Source organism: Rattus norvegicus, chromosome X (genome assembly GCF_021556685.1).
Source record: "Rattus norvegicus strain SHRSP/BbbUtx chromosome X, alternate assembly SHRSP_T2T, whole genome shotgun sequence".
Classification (NCBI taxonomy): domain Eukaryota; kingdom Metazoa; phylum Chordata; class Mammalia; order Rodentia; family Muridae; genus Rattus; species Rattus norvegicus.
This window is the reverse complement of record NC_141554.1, coordinates 38603932-38613818: the sequence shown is the minus strand read 5'-3', so window position 1 is coordinate 38613818 and position 9887 is coordinate 38603932.

Sequence of the window (9887 nt, the reverse complement as noted above, 5' to 3'; positions counted from 1 at the left end):
CCTTTGCCTTACAGAAGCTTTTCAGTTTCATGAGGTCCCATTTGTTAATTGTTGATCTTAGTGCCTGAGCTTCTGGTGTTCTGTTCAGGAAGTTGTCTCCTGTACCATTCATTCAAGGCTATTTCATTACTTTCTTTTCTATTAGATTTAGTGTATACAGTTTTTTATGTTAAAGTCTTTGATCCACTTGGACTTAGGTTTTGAGCAAGGTGATAAATATGGATCTATTTTCATTCTTCTACATGCAGACATTCAGTTAGACCAGCACCATTTGTTGAAGATGCTCTCTTTTTTCCAATGTATGGTTTTGGCTTCTTTGTCAAAAAACAAGTGTCTGTGGGTGTATGGGTTTGTTTCTGGATCTTCAATTCGATCCTATTGATTGATTTGTCTGGTCTGTTTTATGCTGATATCATGCAATTTTAATTACTATTGCTTTGTAGTACAGCTTGAAATTAGGGATGTTGATATCATTTGGTCCTGAACTTTTTTTTGATTCAGAGATTTTTAATGACTAGTTCTATCTCCTTAAGAGTTACAGAACTATTTAAACTGTTTACATGGTCTTGATTTAACTTTGGTAAGTGATGTCTCTTAAGTAAATCATCCATTTCATTTAGATTTTCCAATTTTGTGGAATATGGGCTTTTGAAGTAAGACCTAATGATTTTTTGGATTTCCTCAGTGCCTATTGCTATGTCCCCCCTTTCATTCCTGAGTTTGTTAATTTGGATACTGATTCTCTGTCTTTTAGTTGGTCTGGCTGCTAAGGATTTGTGTATCTTGATTTTCTCAAAGAACCAGGTCTTAGTTTTTTTTTTTTTTTGATTCTTTGTATTGTTCTCCTTGTTTCAAATTTCTTGATTTCAGCCCTGAGTTTGAATATTTCCTACAATCTACTCCTCTTGCATGTGTTTGCTACTTTTTTGTTCTAGAGCTTTCATGTGTGCTTTTAAATTACTAGTATGTCAGTTTTCCAATTTCTTTATGAAGGCACTTAGCGCTATGAAGTTTCCTCTTATCACTGCTTTCATTGTGTCCCAAGTTTGGGTGTGTTTTTCCAGCCCTTTACTCTGAAGTAATGTCCATCTTTGTTGCTGATGTGTGTTTCTTGTATGCAGCAGAATGATGGATCCTGTTATTTTTATGTTGATGGGGGTGCAGTGTGTGTGTGTGTGTGTGTGTGTGTGTGTGTGTGTGTGTGTGTGTGTGTTTCTCTTCTTTCGGTTTTGCTAGTGTGGGGGTTCTTTATTTCCTGTTCTTTTCCTTGGGTGTAGTTAACCTCCATTGGTTGGAGTTTTCCTTCTAGTATCTTCTGTAATGCTGGATTTGTGGATAGATATTGTTTGAAACTTGGTTTTGTCATGGGATATCTTGTTTTCTCTTTCTGTGGTGATTCAGAATCTTACTGGGTATAGTACTCTGTGCTGGCATCTTCCCAGGCCCTTGATTTATAGTCTCTGGTGAGAAGTCTGGTGTAATTCTGATAGGTCTGCCTTTATACGTTACTTGGCCTTTTCACCTTGCTTTTAAAAATATTTTTCTTTGTTCTGTACATATAATGTTTTGATCATTATGTTGTGGGCCCAATCTATTTGAGGTTCTGTAAACTTATTCTACATTTATAGGCACCTCTTTCTTTAGATTAGGGAAATTTTCTTCTATGAAAATTTTGTTGAAATATTTTTTGAGCCTTTGAGTTGGAAATCTTCTTCTACTCCAATTGTTCTTAAGTTTGGCCTTTTCATAGTGTCCGAATTTTCCTGAATGTTTTGTGTTGGAAAATTTTTAGATTTAGAATTTTCTTTGACCAATGTATCAATTTCTTCTATTGTATCTTCTATGCACAAGATTCTTTCTTCCATCTCTTGTATCCTGTTGGTGATGCTTGCATCTGTAGTTTCTGTACTCTTCCCTAGGCTTTTCACTTCCAGGATTCCCTCAGTCCGTGATTTCTTTATTGCTTCTATTTCCATTTTCAGGTCTTAAACGATTGTGTTCATTTCCTTCACATGTTTAATTGCATCTTCCTCTATTTCTTTAAGAGATATATTCATTTCCTCGTTAAAGGCCTCGATCATCTTCATAAGATTGGATTTAAGACCATTTTCTTGTGCTTCAGCTGTGTTAGAATGTACAGGGCTTGCTGTAGTACCACGGGTGGGTTCTAGAAGTACCATATTTCCCTGGCTTTTGTTGATTGTGTTCTTACACCGGCCTTTCTCCATCTGTTTGTCCTTGGTGTTGGCAGGTCTGGTAGTCAAAGATGGCATCAGGCCTCTGGTAGTCCCTTACAGCAGCAGACCTCTGGGAGTATCTGATGCCAATGGGCCTCTGGGTATCTTTCTTTAATAATGGGGATATACTTAGAAGAAGCAGTTTTATTACCAAGATCATGCCTGGGGTGTTATATTTGAACACTGTGCTTATTAAATCAGGTATGACATAACATATTCCTAGAACTCAGAATGGCTTTACTTCTGGACTAAGGTTATAAAATTCTTTCTGGGAGACTTCAAATGGTATAAGACAGGAACCTTAGTACATTTGGGCGGGGTAGAGGGAACTTTGAGGAAACTACATAAATAGTGTAAGTGAGATTTGGTGCAGCATTTCCCAAGTTTGGTTATCCTAGCCTTAAAATAACAAGGCATAGAAATTTTGAAATCTGAGTTTCCTGATGTGAACTTCAATCATTTAAGATGTCCCCAGGTGGTAAAAAAAATACTTGCTGCACCCATGTACATAATTAGGCCAAAGCTAATGAGGCCAGCCTTATTTTGTGATCATGAGTATACTTGAAGATGACATTGATATCTAATAGATAGGAAAAGAGAGTAACGTTAAATAAAAATCTAAGACTGATACATACAAAATAAATTATTGAATATTCACTTAGTATTTTATTGGGAGCTCTCTCAGGGTTATCATTGGGGTGGTACCTTTGTCATTCCCTAGTATGCCCTGCGATCCTCAAGAGACACAAGTTAATTATTGGAAAACTGATATAATCACATTCTACCTTAAACAAGTTCAAGCCCAGGGCTGGAGAGATGGCTCAGTGGTTAAGTATTCCGAGTCCTGAGTTCAATTCCCAGCAACCATATTGTGTCTCACAACTATCTGTAATGGGATCCAATGCCCTCTTCTGGTGTGTCTGAAGACACTTATAGTATACTCCCATACATAAAATAAATAAATCTTTAAAATCTAAGCCCTTTGTGTCTGGTGGAATGCAATTTGTTATTGCCAAACAACTAAACTCGCTTTTGAAAATTTATTCCATTATCACTGTATATAAATTTAGAGTTCTTTGCTTTCTCCTGTGAATTCAGCCCAAAATCTTTTTTGGTCCCCAGTTTGTTGATGAGCTAGAGAAGACATGTTTCATGATTTGCTTTCTAAAATATCCTTTAACCTCCCTTAACAAGAGACAATTATTGATACCCACACCTGTGAGACAACAACCTATATGCATGGTGGTACCGACTGCTAAGTAAAAAGTAAGGATGAATGGATGAAGACATGAGCTATGCTTGTTCGCCCAGTGCTGAAGGCTCTCAGTTCTTTGAGTATTTCTAAGGAAAGAATATAAATAGAAGAAATATGAAAGGGAAGAAAGGATCCTTTAACGGAATAGTTTACCCTCAGAAAAGCCTTCTAGAAGATAAATTCTTGAAAAGGGTTCCAAGAGATTGGATGTCAAGAGATCTGGGTTCTAGACTCACATGTATGACCACTTTGAGTAGCTTTCCTAACCTCTCAAGTCTCCTGAAAGAAAAAAGACTATATGATACATAGGGCTGTTACCAAGATAAAATGAAACTCATCAGTTTTTAAGGTGACACAGCATAATGGTCAACAGTGAGTGATACGGATTAAAAAAAAAGTAATTCCATTGAACTGCCTGAGGATCCAGCTATACCTCTCTTGGGCATATACCCACAAGATGCCCCAACATATAAAAAAGACACGTGCTCCACTATGTTCATCGCAGCCTTATTTATAATAGCCCGAAGCTGGAAAGAACCCAGATGCCCTTCAACAGAGGAATGGATACAGAAAATGTGGTACATCTACACAATGGAATATTACTCAGCTATCAAAAACAACGACTTTATGAAATTCGTAGGCAAATGGTTGGAACTGGAAAATATCATTCGGAGTGAGCTAACCCAATCACAGAAAGACATACATGGTATGCACTCATTGATAAGTGGCTATTAGCCCAAATTCTTGAATTACCCTAGATGCCTAGAACACATGAAACTCAAGACGGATGATCAAAATGTGAATGCTTCACTCCTTCTTTAAAAGGGGAACAAGAATACCCTTGGCAGGGAATAGAGAGGGAAAGATTAAAACAGACACAGAAGGAACACCCATTCAGAGCCTGCCCCACATGTGGCCCATACATATACAGCCAACCAATTAGACAAGATGGATGAAGCAAAGAAGTGCAAGCCGACAGGAGCCAGATGTAGATCGCTCCTGAGAGACACAGCCAGAATACAGCAAATACAGAGGCGAATGCCAGCAGCAAACCACTGAACTGAGAATAGGACTCCCGTTGAAGGAATCAGAGAAAGAACTGGAAGAGCTTGAAGGGGCTCGTGACCCCATATGTACAACAATGCCAAGCAACCAGAGCTTCCAGGGACTAAGCCACTACCTAAAGACTATACATGGACTGACCCTGGACTCTGACCTCATAGGTAGCAATGAATATCCTAGTAAGAGCACCAGTGAAAGGGGTAGCCCTGGGTCCTGCTAAGACTGAACCCCCAGTGAACTAGATTGTTGGGGGGAGGGCAGCAATGGGGGGAGGATGGGGAGGGGAACACCCATAAAGAAGGGGAGGGGGAAGGATTTAGGGGGATGTTTGCCCGGAAACCGGGAAAGGGAATAACACTCGAAATGTATATAAGAAATACTCGTTAATAAAAAAAAAGTAATTCCCTTTTCTCACTCATCAAAGGGTCACATAAGCACTCTCCTCTGGCAACAGAAGTTAGCAAGAGAAAAATCCAAGTTTATCCAACAACATATAGAATGACTCAGGAGCCTTCAGAAGCTGAGACCAGAAGACCCAGAAGATATTGTGTTTTTATGCTGAGTCTCATGGGAAAATTGGATAGTTGTAGAGAAACTAATTGGACAGAAAAAGCTTAATCTAAAGCAAATAAATTGGTGGGGTCGAAGTAGAGATAGAGGATAGAGCAAGGCTATTTGCTTCAGCTTCTACTTGATCTTTTTGTGTAGTATTTCTTCTTCTGAGTATAGGGTAGGACCATTCTGAAATGAGCATCCTAGGACTTTTAAGGAGGGCTAGATCATAGAATAATCCTTGCCAGTTTTATGGCTTACTTTGAGAGAGAAGATGTAAGAAATAAAATAGATGGCTCATTTGCAAAATAAAAGTAGCTTGAGCCGGTTGTGGTGGCGCACACCGGTAGGATTTGCTGAAGGAGGCAGAGGCAGGAGGATCACGAGTTCGAGGCCAGCCTGGGCTACACATTTTTTTGTCGGGGATTTAGCTCAGCGGTAGATCGCTTGCCTAGCAAACGCAAGGCCCTGGGTTCGGTCCCCAGCTCTGAAAAAAAAAAAGAAAAAGTAGCTTGAGTCAGCTGAGGTCCAATTACAGATGATAAGAAAACACTGAATCCCTGTGGTAAGCCTGATAAAGTAGTATCCCACCTAAACTCTTCTAATCTTGCTGTTACCCATCCTCCAAACTAGAAAATTAGAATAGAAATTACTAGTAGCTAAGCTTTCTAACAACCTGCGGATATGAGAAGGTCATGAGCCTGATGAGCTCTAAAATAAACAAGATGTAAAATGTAGAGATGACCCCATTCATGGTTGTTGTTTAGAGATAGACAAATGTAAGCAGAAGAATGATATAGATTATACATAAGACTATACAATACTGATTCTGTAGTATCTTAGTTTATCTATTGCTGAGATAAAATAGCATGATCACAGACAGCTTGGGGAGGAAAAGATTTATTTCATTTTACACTTCCAGGTAACAGTCCATCATCCAGGGAAATCAAGGCAGGAATCTGGAGACAGTAACTAACACAGAGGCTATGAAAGAGTGTTGTTTACTACAATGCTCTTCCTGGCTTGCTCAGTCCAGAGGTGGGGCTGCCTACAGAGAACTGGGCACTCCCTTGTCAATCACAAATTTAAATATATACCACAGGCCAATCTGGTGCGGGCATTTTCTCAATTTAAGCTTTCTCTTCCAAGATGGCTCTAGCTGCAGTTACATTTCTGGAATTTTGGTTTCTTTTAAAAACACAGAAATAAGAATATATTTTCGTTTTAATCCCAGGTGTGGGGTATGGGGTTGCTTTGGACTGTCCACAACAGCTGGCTTTGATTTGCCTCATGCTCTAGCAGAGCAGAGCAGCTGCAGATAATTTCTGCAATTGTGTGACATTTGGGATTCTGGGAACTTTTCAGAGGGGATGTAGATGCTAGGTCCTCAGAGGCATGTGAGTGGCTTTTGCTCTTTAAGGGGGATTGGTTGCAGTTAGTTGTGCTCGAAGCAGGAACAAGCAGAAAAAAAATTAGATGTATGGATCTCTCCCTCCCTTCTATCCTTGTTTCTCTCCTATTTAGTGATAGGGGGAAAATGCAGGGGGATAAATGGTGGGAGGAAGAACTCATAAATTAGTAAAGAACAGCTACTTGGCCCTGACTTGTATCAAGTTGACATAAAAACTGACCAGCTCATTCAGCCAATGAGGAAAGGGAGTAAGGGAGCTGTGTTAGGATGATAAAAACTGTTTTCTTGTCCATCTTTATTAACTTGGGTATTTCTTATTTACATTTCAAATGTTATTCCCTTTCCCGGTTTCCAGCCCAACAACCCCCTAACCGCTCCCCCTCCCCTTCTATGAGGATGTTTCCCTCCCCATCCTCCCCACATTACCACCCTCCCCCCCAACAATCACGTTCACTGGGGGTTCAGCCTTGGCAGGTCCAAGGGCTTCCCCTTCCACTGGTGCTCTTACTGGGCTATTCATTGCTACCTATGAAGTTGGAGCCCAGGGTCAGTCCATGTATAGTCTCTGGGTAGTGGCTTAGTCCCTGGAAGCTCTGGTTGGTTGGCATTGTTGTTCATATGGGGTCTCGAACCCCTTCAAGCTCTTCCAGTTCTTTCTCTGATTCCTTCAACAGGGGTCCTGTTCTCAGTTCAGTGGTTTGGTGCTGGCATTCGCCTATGTATTCTGTATTCTGTATTCTGTATTCTGTATTCTGTATTCTGTATTCTGTATTCTGTATTCTGTATTCTGTATTCTGTATTATCCTGTATCCTGTATCCTGTATCCTGTATCCTGTATCCTGTATCCTGTATCCTGTATCCTGTATCCATCATCCTGTATCCTGTATCATCCTGTATCATCCTGTATCCTGTATCATCCTGTATCATCCTGTATCATCCTGTATCATCCTGTATCATCCTGTATCATCCTGTATCATCCTGTATCATCCTGTATCATCCTGTATCATCCTGTATCATCCTGTATCATCCTGTATCATCCTGTATCATCCTGTATCATCCTGTATCATCCTGTATCATCCTGTATCATCCTGTATCATCCTGTATCATCCTGTATCATCCTGTATCCTGTATCCTGTATCCTGTATCCTGTATCCTGTATCCTGTATCCTGTATCCTGTATCCTGTATCCTGTATCCTGTATCCTGTATCCTGTATCCTGTATCCTCCTGTATCCTGTATCATCCTGTATCCTGTATCATCCTGTATTCTGTATTCTGTATTCTGTATTCTGTATTCTGTATTCTGTATTCTGTATTCTGTATTCTGTATTCTGTATTCTGTATTCTGTATTCTGTATTCTGTATTCTGTATTCTGTATTCTGTATTCTGTATTCTGTATTCTGTATTCTGTATTCTGTATTCTGGCTGTGTCTCTCAGAAGAGGTCTACATCCGGTTCCTGTCAGCCTGCACTTCTTTGCTTCATCCATCTTATCTAGTTTGCTGGCTGTATATGTATGGGCCACATGTTGGGCAGGCTCTGAATGGGCGTTCCTTCAGCCTGTGTTCTAAACTTTGCCTCCCTATCCCCTCCTACGGGTATTCTTGTTCCCCTTTTAGAGAAGGAGTGAAGCATTCGCGTTTTGGTCATCCTTCTTGAGTTTCATGTGCTCTGTGCATCTAGGGTAATTCGAGCATTTGGGCTAATAGCCACTTATCAATGAGTGCATACCATGTGTGTTTTTCTGTGATTGGGTTACCTCACTCAGGATGATATTTTCCAGTTCCATCCATTTGCCTATGGATTTCATAAAGTCATTGTTTTTGATAGCTGAGTAATATTCCATTGTGTAGATGTACCACATTTTCTGTATCCATTCCTCTGTTGAAGGGCATCTGGGTTCTTTCCAGCTTCTGGCTATTATAAATAAGGCTGCTATGAACATAGTGGAGCACGTGTCTTTGTTATATGTTGGGACATCTTTTAGGTATATGCCCAAGAGAGGTATAGCTGGGTCCTCTGGTAGTGCAATATCCAATTTTCTGAGGAACCTCCAGACTGATTTCCAGAATGGTTGTACCAATTTGCAATCCCACCAACAATGGAGGAGTGTTCCTCTTTCTCCACATCCTCGCCAGCATTTGCTATTGCCTGAGTTTTTGATCTTAGCCATTCTCACTGGTGTGAGGTGGAATCTCAGGGTTGTTTTGATTTGCATTCCCCTTATGACTAAAGATGTTGAACATTTCTTTAGGTGTTTCTCAGCCATTCAGCATTCCTCAGCTGTGAATTCTTTGTTTAGCTCTGAACCCCATTTTTTAATAGGGTTATTTGTCTCCCTGCAGTCTAACTTCTTGAGTTCTTTGTATATTTTGGATATAAGGCCTCTATCTGTTGTAGGATTGGTAAAGATCTTTTCCCAATCTGTTGGTTGCCATTTTGTCCTTACAACAGTGTCCTTTGTCTTACAGAAGCTTTGTAGTTTTATGAGATTCCATTTGTTGATTCTTGATCTTAGAGCATAAGCCATTAGTGTTTTGTTCAGGACATTTTCTCCAGTGCTCATGTGTTTGAGACTCTTCCTCACTCTTTCTTCTATTAGTTTGAGCATATCTGGTTTGATGTGGAGGTCCTTGACCCACTTGGACTTAAGCTTTGTACAGGGTGATAAGCATGGATCGATCTGCATTCTTCTACATGTTGACCTCCAGTTGAACCAGCACCATTTGCTGAAAATGCTATCTTTTTTCCATTGGATGGTTTTGGCTCCTTTGTCAAAAATCAAGTGACCATAGGTGTGTGGGTTCATTTCTGGGTCTTCAATTCTATTCCATTGGTCTATCTGTCTGTCTCAGTACCAATACCATGCAGTTTTTATCACTATTGCTCTGTAATACTGCTTGAGTTCAGGGATAGTGATTCCCCTGGAAGTCCTTGTATTGTTGAGGATTGTTTTAGCTATCCTGGGTTTTTTGTTATTCCAGATGAATTTGCAAATTGTTCTGTCTAACTCTCTCAAGACTTGGATTGGAATTTTGATGGGGATTGCATTGAATCTGTAGATCGCTTTTGGTAAAATGGCCATTTTTTACTATATTAATCCTGCCAATCCCTGAGCGTGGGAGATCTTTCCATCTTCTGAGATCATCTTCAATTTCTTTCTTCAGAGGCTTGAAGTTCTTCTTGGACAGATCTTTCACTTGGCTTGGTTAAAGTCACACTGAGGTATTTTATATTATTTGCGACTATTATGAAGGGTGTCATTTCCCTAACTTCTTTCTCAGCTTGTTTCTCCTTTGTGTAGAGGAAGGACTTTTGGGATCACTTAAGTATACAATCATATCATCTATAAATAGTGCTATTTTGACTT